General features: G+C 44.1%; 1 non-coding gene across 1 annotated transcript; it reads left to right on the top strand.

Moving 5' to 3' along the window:
- The first annotated feature begins 885 nt into the window (after window positions 1-885).
- Window positions 886-1,075, top strand: LOC132834588 (U2 spliceosomal RNA). The gene has a single exon (XR_009647224.1). It is a non-coding gene; the product is annotated as a U2 spliceosomal RNA (small nuclear RNA).
- Window positions 1,076-8,863: the final 7,788 nt, after the last annotated feature.

Below are 8,863 nucleotides of genomic sequence, written 5' to 3'. Positions count from 1 at the left end.
TGTTGTGTTTTTATAATGCGACAGTTCAGGTCCACATGGAGCATTGTTTCGTGTTCTGGAAACCACACGATCATATGGATTATGGAGACATCGAGACAAGTTCAAACAGGTTTACAAGATCGCTCCCAGGGATGAGCATGCTCAGATCGCATCATCGCTTGGAGGAGTTGGAACTGGTTTCCTGATGAAGAGTTGGCTGAGGAATTACAATACCTGTGCCTATATCTTCCCCCTCACCTCCGTCCAAGGCCCCGAAGGTGACTTCCACACCCATCAAAGTTTCACCGGCGCTTCCACAAATGTCAATTGTTGTATCCACTTCTCCAGATATGATTGCCCCTACACTTAGGGGAGCCTGCACGCCTTCTCTCAGAGCACTTTAAGGAACATCTATGGGATACCCGCACCAATCAACCCCACCGCCCCGTGGGCAAACATTTAACTCCCCCTCCCCCTCTGCGAGGGTATGCAGGTCCTGGGCCTCCTCCATCGCCACTCCCTCGACACCCGATAGTTAGAGGATGAACGCCTCATGTTCTGTCTCGGAACCCTTCAAACCCAAGGCATCAATGTGGACTTCCCCATCTTCTGCATTTCCCCCTCTCCTACTTTATCCCAGTTCAGAACTCCCAGCTCAACACCATCTTCATGACATGTCCCACTTGTCCATCTTCCTTCCCACCTATCCGATCCACCCTCCTCTCTGATCTATCAACTCCATCCCCACTCGCATTCTCTGATTGCACTCTTAGCTACCTTCTCCCCAGCCCCACCATCTTTTGAATGAAGGCATTTTGCCCGAAACGTCGATTTCCCTGGTTCTTGGATGCTATCTCACCTGGTGTGCTTTTCCAGCACCACTCTAATCTTGATGATAACACCAGTATCGCTTCTCAGCCTTTTGGCTAAGATCATGTTAGTTTTGTTTTGTCCGTTTTAATGTCTGATATACTCTATACCTGAGTTAAGGACTGAATAATAATCTGACTTAGGAAGAAGTTGAGTTAGGAGCTTGCTCCTTCAACTTCGCGCATTGTGCTGGTACTGCAGTGTTTCTGGGAATAGTGCACCCCTCCTTAAAGAATCTGAAAACAGCTTTGTTGTGTTATGTGTTTATTTCTGGTCTTCTGAGTCTGTGTGTAAGAAAGCATACAGACAGCCTTTTGGTCAAGTCGGACTCGCTTTCGTGCAAATCAATTCGTCCGAGGTTACTATTCTTCTGTCTCTTTCTGCATGTTCAGCCTTTACCCTCAATGTTATCATTTAATTCCTGGTACATGCCATCCGTTCCCACCAACGCCCAACTCCGAACAGAAGTAAACCAAAGTTGTCCAACAACTCAATCTAATGTCAAACGGCATTTCAGAAAACAAAATGGAGAAGATGAAGCTATTGACGTACTCAACAGTTTGGATTTTGATGCTGTGGAGGAGGACTCGGATTTCTTGAACGAGATATTTTGAGAACACTGTGAAGCAGGAAAGATCTGATGTTGTTAAACTACATAGAGTCACAGAGATGTACATCACAACTCGTCCATGCTGACTAGATATTCTAACCTAATCCAATCACATTTGTCAACACTTGGCCCATATCACTCTAAACACTTGCTGTCCATATATCCATCCAAATGCCTTTTAAATGTTGTAATTGTACCAGATTCCACCACTTCCTCTGGCTGCTTATTCCATGCATACACCATCCTCTGCATGAAAAAACTTGCCCCTTTGGTTCATTTTAAATTATCCCCCTCTAACCCTAAAGTTATGCCGTCCAGTTATGGACTATCTATCCACCCTGTACATGCCCCTCATGATTTTATAAACCTCTATAAAATCCGACACTCCAGGGAAAACATCCGAGTGCCTCCGACACTACTGGGAAAACAGTCTCAGCCTCTTCAGTCTCTTCCTGCAGCTGACACCCTCCAACCCTGGCAAAATCCTTGTAAATCTTTCAGAATGTTTTTTCACCAGAGTGCAAGAACTTCCAGAATATGTCAGCTTCAACTCAAAGGCCTGTGAGTTGAATCAGGTTACATATTCACTGATGTACGACACAATTGTGTGTGGTATCACAACTAATGACTCAGTCAGAGGCATATGACTCCGAGAGCCAACTCTCACATTAACCAATCCAATAGATACTTACGGATCTGGCGAAATGAGCCAGAGTTAAATAAGAGCAAAGCAGCAAGATGTAGAATTACCTGTCAACGAAGAACATTATTGCTCTCAGAACTCTACAAATGTTCTAGCGCCTGAGAAATGTCCTGCTCAGGGATTCGCACAACATCTCTGCCTTCACTTGGCTTTATTGCTCTTTGATGCCTGAACCTGAACCTAATGCTCCACAGTCCTTCTGTCTTGCTTTGTTGTTCATGGCAGCTATAAGCCAGGCAGCTTATCATTTTTGTTAGCAGTGATCAGTCAAGGGGCTGGACTGTCAGACACTTCGAACAGCAGCTGAAGCAGCAAACAAACTGCATGTGCTTCAACCTAATGGTCACATCTTAAAGCCTCAGGGAACCAGTTCTCAGTTAGGCCAACGCAGACAGGATTCAGTCAGGAGATCCCAGAACAGTGTGGCCAGGGACTTTGAAATTGTTTGGAATAACCAGAAACAGGGAATCTGTATCACTACAGTCCAGAGGGGTGCCCATACAAACTAGTCATTACATCCTCCAAATGCTCCGGTCGGTTTTTCGATCTTGATTTCCCAATCACCAATCCTTTCTGACCATGTCCGTTCCTGTCATTGGGGATCAGTTTGATGAAATTCTCAAGGAGGGGTTCAGAGGCCACTGCAGTAGCAGTGAAGTTGAGGAAGTCAGTTCTGGTCAGTGGCGACAGCCTTATTGTAGCAGAATTGGCAAGAATTGTGGCAGGGGTGGGAAAATGACCACATTAGATGCCGAGGCAGACACAGACGTGGGTTACTGTTGAAATTCGTGTCGCCATCACTGTCCCGATTTTGACACTGCAGCGTGTTGGTTGTCATGGTGACGTTGTAGGCCTGGGGCTCGGCGATGGGGAACGGTGTGAGGTGAAGTTTGTAAGTGACTGAACTGTGTAGGGAGGTACAGATGCTCATGGACTCGCCACACAGTGCAAGGAATAAAGAAGAGTGAGAATGTCATGTTGCAGCTGTATAAGACTTTAGTTAAGTTTCTCCTTGAGTGTCGCCACGTTACTGGAAGGATATGGAGTGGGCATAAGAGGTTTATCAAAATGCTGCGTGTGTTTGAGGATACGTGCTATGAGGAGACTCTAAAAAATGTCAGGCTGTTTTCCTTGGAGCAGCGGAGGTTGATGGGAGACTCCATAGAAGTCTATGAAATTATGAGATGCATAAATGGAGTTCACAGTCAGAGTCTTCTTCCCAGAATTGAAATGTCTAAAACTCTGGAGCATGCATTGAAGATGAAAGTGGAAAAGTTCAAAGAAGATGTGGGGGGCGAGGTTTTTTATTCCACAGAGAGTGGTAGGTGTCTGGAACATAATATCAGGAGTGGTAATGGAGGCAGATATGATAGGGGTGTTTCAGGGGCTTTTTGCCCCTTAAGCAGATGGATGTGCAAGGAATGGAGGGATATGGTACAAGTGACCATCAACCAGCTGGAACTACAAGTTGCTAACTAAATGAGGTCTGAGGTGAATGTATTTGCAGGAATGGTGGGCAGCAACCTCATGGAAAACATAGACTAGAAATCAACCAATGTCATGGTTGTTGTATTGATCAGGAGATCTGAAACTGCTATGGAGACCAGGGAAATTTCTGAGGAGACTGCATTTCCCCCTGGATCGCATCACAGTGCTCACCAGGTATGAGAGCAGATCAGGAAAATGCTAGCAGGGATATAGCATAGGACTCGCCTCAAACTTCTGCTTGAATTTAGAACTTTGCTTTGATTGTTATCCAGAAATGGAAAGGTTATATTGTTTACAATTGACTATATATATATATATATATATACACATACACACGCGCGCGCGCGCACACACACACACACACACAAACATATGCAGATTCGAATATATCTGTGGGAGTGTAATAGAAACTGCAATTGTAAAGGTGTGCAGACGTATTAACCAGGTGCTGATTAACACATGATCTGAGTGCAATCTCCTGAATTACAGAGCATTCTGCATTAAATGTTAACAATTCAGTGAGCTCAAAAAAGGATACCCCTCCATCTCCGATTCTTACAGTCGGCCCATTGTTTTAGTCTATCCTCCTAAACCGAACATACCCAGTATGAAAAGAGAAACAGATTTATCATTCCAAGTTCAGCTGACTCTCAGTGATTGTGAACTCTAAACTTCAATCCAGTGTGTGTCTCCACAGAAGCCACAACCCCTCCTGCAGCATCCACAATATTTTTCTTTACTTTGTGATTTCGACTCTTATACAATTGCTCCAGTGCAATTACTTTTCTATTTACTGCCTACTTATCCCACTTCAAACAGATGTCGATGAAATTTCTTGAGCTAAAATATTCAGTGTGTGTGTTTCAACTTGCCTGATCTTTTGAGTATTTCTAGCAATGTCATTTCAAAAGTTGAACTTTTATTTATCTCAGAATGTCAGTCGATGGAAGGATTTCCAGAATCAGCTGAAGATTTCTCCAGAACCAGCCAGCAATCTGTGGAAAGCTGGTGTGCTCTCTGCCCAAGAATCATCTGATCTAAGCCCATTGAGAGACATTCAAAATTAATTCTGCCAGGCCATGCTAGTAATGATTCAATTCAGATTCCAATATTAATCAGACTGATGTGTTTTTTTACACATGACCTCCATCAATGTATCAGGATGTCAGCATTATTGGCGTTTGTGGGTCAGCATTGAGTCCAAGGTCATTAACATTAATTGCATAAAATTTCTTCCTCACCTTGGCCCTGTTGAACATCCCCAAACTGATGTAATTGTCCTCTAATCTTTTTATGGTCAGCTATTGGAAACAGCTTCACTTTATTTACCTTTTGTTTACAACTTATAAACCAGTGCTTCCACTTTGTCAAATCTCCCCTCAATGCCGATTTCAAAACCCTAACCTCATCACTGCAGTCTATCATTCTCCAAACCATCCTGGTAAGTTCAAAGTTTGTGAGAAGATTTGTAGCTCGCTTTCTCGTTGCTCTGGTTCTGTTCGCCGAGCTGATATGCAACGCAGATTCCCAGCCCGGCGAACAGAAACATACCATCCTGGTAAATGTACTAGCCTCCCTGTCAGGAACCCTGCCATTCCTCCCAATGTGTGGGGGATCTCTTGTTTGCACAGACCCAGATGCTCTGTGTCCCTGTGGGTGATGTCATCACACAGTGACAATGACACGGTGATATCATCCCAGCCTGGGCATTCCCTGAGATTTAAGGGTTTTCTCAAACACCAAAGTTCGGATAGATTTCCAGGTGAAGAGCTCACCTGAAAATTTGCAGGATTCTTTCTAAAGAAGTGAAATTATTTCAGAGCTTTTTGAGCTTTCATTCACAATGTCATTCTTTTTGTGTTGTGCTCTGTTCCATGTGTAATGTTTCATTTCTCTGGGATTGCGACTGGTTCTTACTGATGGTCTCATTCTATGTCCATCCATTGCTCTGTCTCACCTCTACAGATCCTGACCACCACATTGTCAATGCCTCTCTTCTACTGTCTTTAATAATGAGTGTATTTTAGCTTAGTGGGGTGTTTAACTTCTGCTTCTGTCCTCTGTATTTAACTGAGTTTCCCCCGACTGTTCAGGTGCTGCGAATTTAAAATTTTTATCTTCCCTGCAGTCACAAGTTCTTTTCCCCTGCACTACAGTTTGTTTCTCTTACATTTCCGAGCTAGTATTGATGATAAAATTGTGCACAGTTCTTATTCCCATCTGAAAATTATGTATTTCGTTCTCAATAGATACTGCCCAACTCTCTGAGAATATCCAGCACTTCCTATTCACTTTTCATAGTGACTGTTACCTCCTTGACTACCTGACCGGGTCCGCACCCCCTTACAGCCCACCTTCTCCTCCTGGCACTTTCCCCTATCACCACAGGAATTGCAAAACGTGCGCCCACAGCTCCCCCTCAACTCCATCCAAGGCCCCACAGGACCCTTCCACATCCATCAACGTTTTACCTGCACTTACACATATATCATTTATTGCATCTGTTGCTCCTGATGTAGTCTCCTCTACATTGGTGAGAGCAGCCACCTACTCGCACAGCATTTCTGAGAACATCTCTGGGACGCCCGCAACAACCAACCCCACCGCCCCCGTGGCTGAACATTTCAAATTCCCCTCCCACTCTGCCTAGGACATGCAGGCCCTGGGCCTCTTCCATCGACATTCCCTCACCACCCGACATCTGGAGGAAAAACGCCTCATCTTCTGCGTCAGAACCCTTCCACCCCATGGCATTATGGTGGACTTCACTAGTTTCCTCATTTCCCCTCCCCCACCTTACTCCAGTTCTAAACTCCGCGCTCAGCAGCGCCATCATGGCCTGTCCCATCTGTCCACCTTCCTTCCAAACTGTCGGCTCCACCCTCCTCTCTGACATAATCACCATTAGCCCCACCTCCATCCACCTATTGCACTCTCAGCTACCTTCCCCCAGCCGCACTCCCCCTCCAACTTATCTCTCTACCCCGAGGCTCCCTGCTTCATTCCTGATGAAGGGCCTGTGCCCTTAACGTCATTGCTCCTGATCCTCGATGCTGCCTGAGCTGTTCTGCTTTTCCAGAACCACTATAAACTGGAATATAATTGAGTATATTCAGAGGAAACAGATATGACCACTGCAATTGAATCCAGGCACTTCAAAGTGAATGGTTTTATATGGAGACTAAGGTGACTTTTATTGCACTTTCTGCATCTTACAATGGTTTCTAATGTACGCTCACAAATTTCAAGTGAGATAGGAGGAGGATTTTAGAGCAGCACGGGGCATGTTAATGCCCTTCTCCAAGTATCTCATGTTCAACATCTCAAGGGATTGGGCAAAACTGCTTTGTCTATCCATCCTTCTCTTTTTCTACCCATGAGTTTTCCCTCCCTCTATCCCCTCTTTCTCCCTGTACTTGTCTGGCATTATCTTTCTCCCCTGGGTTTCACTCTTTAATCACTCTCTCCATCTGCTCTTTGCACATTCTCCCATTCCCTCCCTCTCTCTATCGTTCCTTCTCTCTTTCTCTCCCTGCATTTTCTCTCCTTTGTTCTCCCGCATCCCACTGCTGTGTCCCAGTGACTGAGGAAGAGGCACTGGAAAACTTTGGACTCAGTGTCACAGGATGCTGTACAGTTAATCTGTTCCACTGCAGTGGAACAGATTAACTGCTGTATAGTTAATGAAGTTAATCCACCTATCCCCTCCTAATGGATTTTGCCCCCGACTGTTATCCAAACTTGAAGGACGGGTTAGTGGAAGGGGCATGAAGTACTTTTCTAATTAACATGGATTATGCCACGAATACTGCTCCAAATCAAATAGTTTCCACATTCCAGATAAAGCACAGCATTTATCCACATGAACATGTTCCACCCCAGTCCAACTGTGATGCTTGCCATATTGGTCTTGTGTGTGTTTCTGTGCGTTGATTGTGCTGTTAGTTTGCATGATGCTGTGAGCTGCTGCTGTCCCTCTCTCCCTCTCTGACTGAATCCTTGATGGTTTTCACACTTCACCACCCACATGCAATGGCGTGGGGTAGCCAGAAGAGGGTAGCATTGTACCACTTTCACTTCAAGGGAGCTCCATTGCGCTATTTTGGCTGTTTTCCCCATGACAGGAAATGTCTCATTAAACTGAAATGGAGTAGCAACTTATGAGAATATAGCAGCTTGAGCCAGAAAAATATCGAGCGCAGTCTTGTGACCATTTGTTTGGTGGGTCGGCTATCATAATGTCATGTAATCACCTGCCACAATTTCGAACATCAAAACAACTTAGAGGGGCTGTTTGGGACATTAGTATGGGGTCTGCTGAGTTGTTACTGAGCAGTGGGACCATGTAATTAATAGTGGAATATTTTCTGATCAAGTATTCTGTTTAATTTCATCAGCACTCTCCAAAGGATTTGATTGTTATGAAGTCTTACAAAGGGTACCAAACCGATAGGAATTTCCCAGCAGGAAATTCCATTTCCCCAGATTTTACTAGGGATTGAAGTCAGATAATGAGAAAAGGACATCAGATTATTGTAGATCTGCACTGAAACATTAAAACTGACATGTGATCAATTTTCTTCTGATCAAAGCAATGCCAAACTTTGATTATATACTGAAGTCATAAACTACTCGACTTTAGTGTCTCCCCAGTTGCCTACTTTGAACACTTTTCCCTTCTGTTTTGCTCATTCACTGAAGACATTAATATCATTTTATACTTTCACTACACTATTCCTTAACTCAGACTGTCTCAATTATGTCCAATCCTGTGGAATTACAATAACACCAACAAACAAACAAAGTTCTATCTACAGCTTTGTTTATTTGTAGTTGTATTATTTTCAGTTATTTGCCAACAACACACAATTTGAACTCCCAGCAGGTCCATGTGGTATTTGAGAAACACTTGATTTTGAGATGGGGCCTTGTCACACAGGATTCACACTCTGTGATACATACATAAGGCTGCACACTTACAGTGCAATGCCTGAGCTATTCCAGTTTTTTTTGTATGTTTGAATCTTTCAGATGTTTGAATGTTTTGTGTGTGAGAGTTCGAATCCACCAAGGCAAGTGCTGAACTTCAAATTGAATTCCAGTTTGGAGATAAAATGATTGGCCATGTCTCCTTGTTGGAACCCAATCTTGTTCACTCAGTTCCTTCTCTTTCTGTGTCATATTTCTCCCTGGGATTACTCTCTTGCTCTCTG

Source organism: Hemiscyllium ocellatum, chromosome 40, assembly GCF_020745735.1.
Source record: "Hemiscyllium ocellatum isolate sHemOce1 chromosome 40, sHemOce1.pat.X.cur, whole genome shotgun sequence".
In the NCBI taxonomy this organism is placed as follows: domain Eukaryota; kingdom Metazoa; phylum Chordata; class Chondrichthyes; order Orectolobiformes; family Hemiscylliidae; genus Hemiscyllium; species Hemiscyllium ocellatum.
This window is presented reverse-complemented; position numbering and strand designations above follow the sequence as displayed.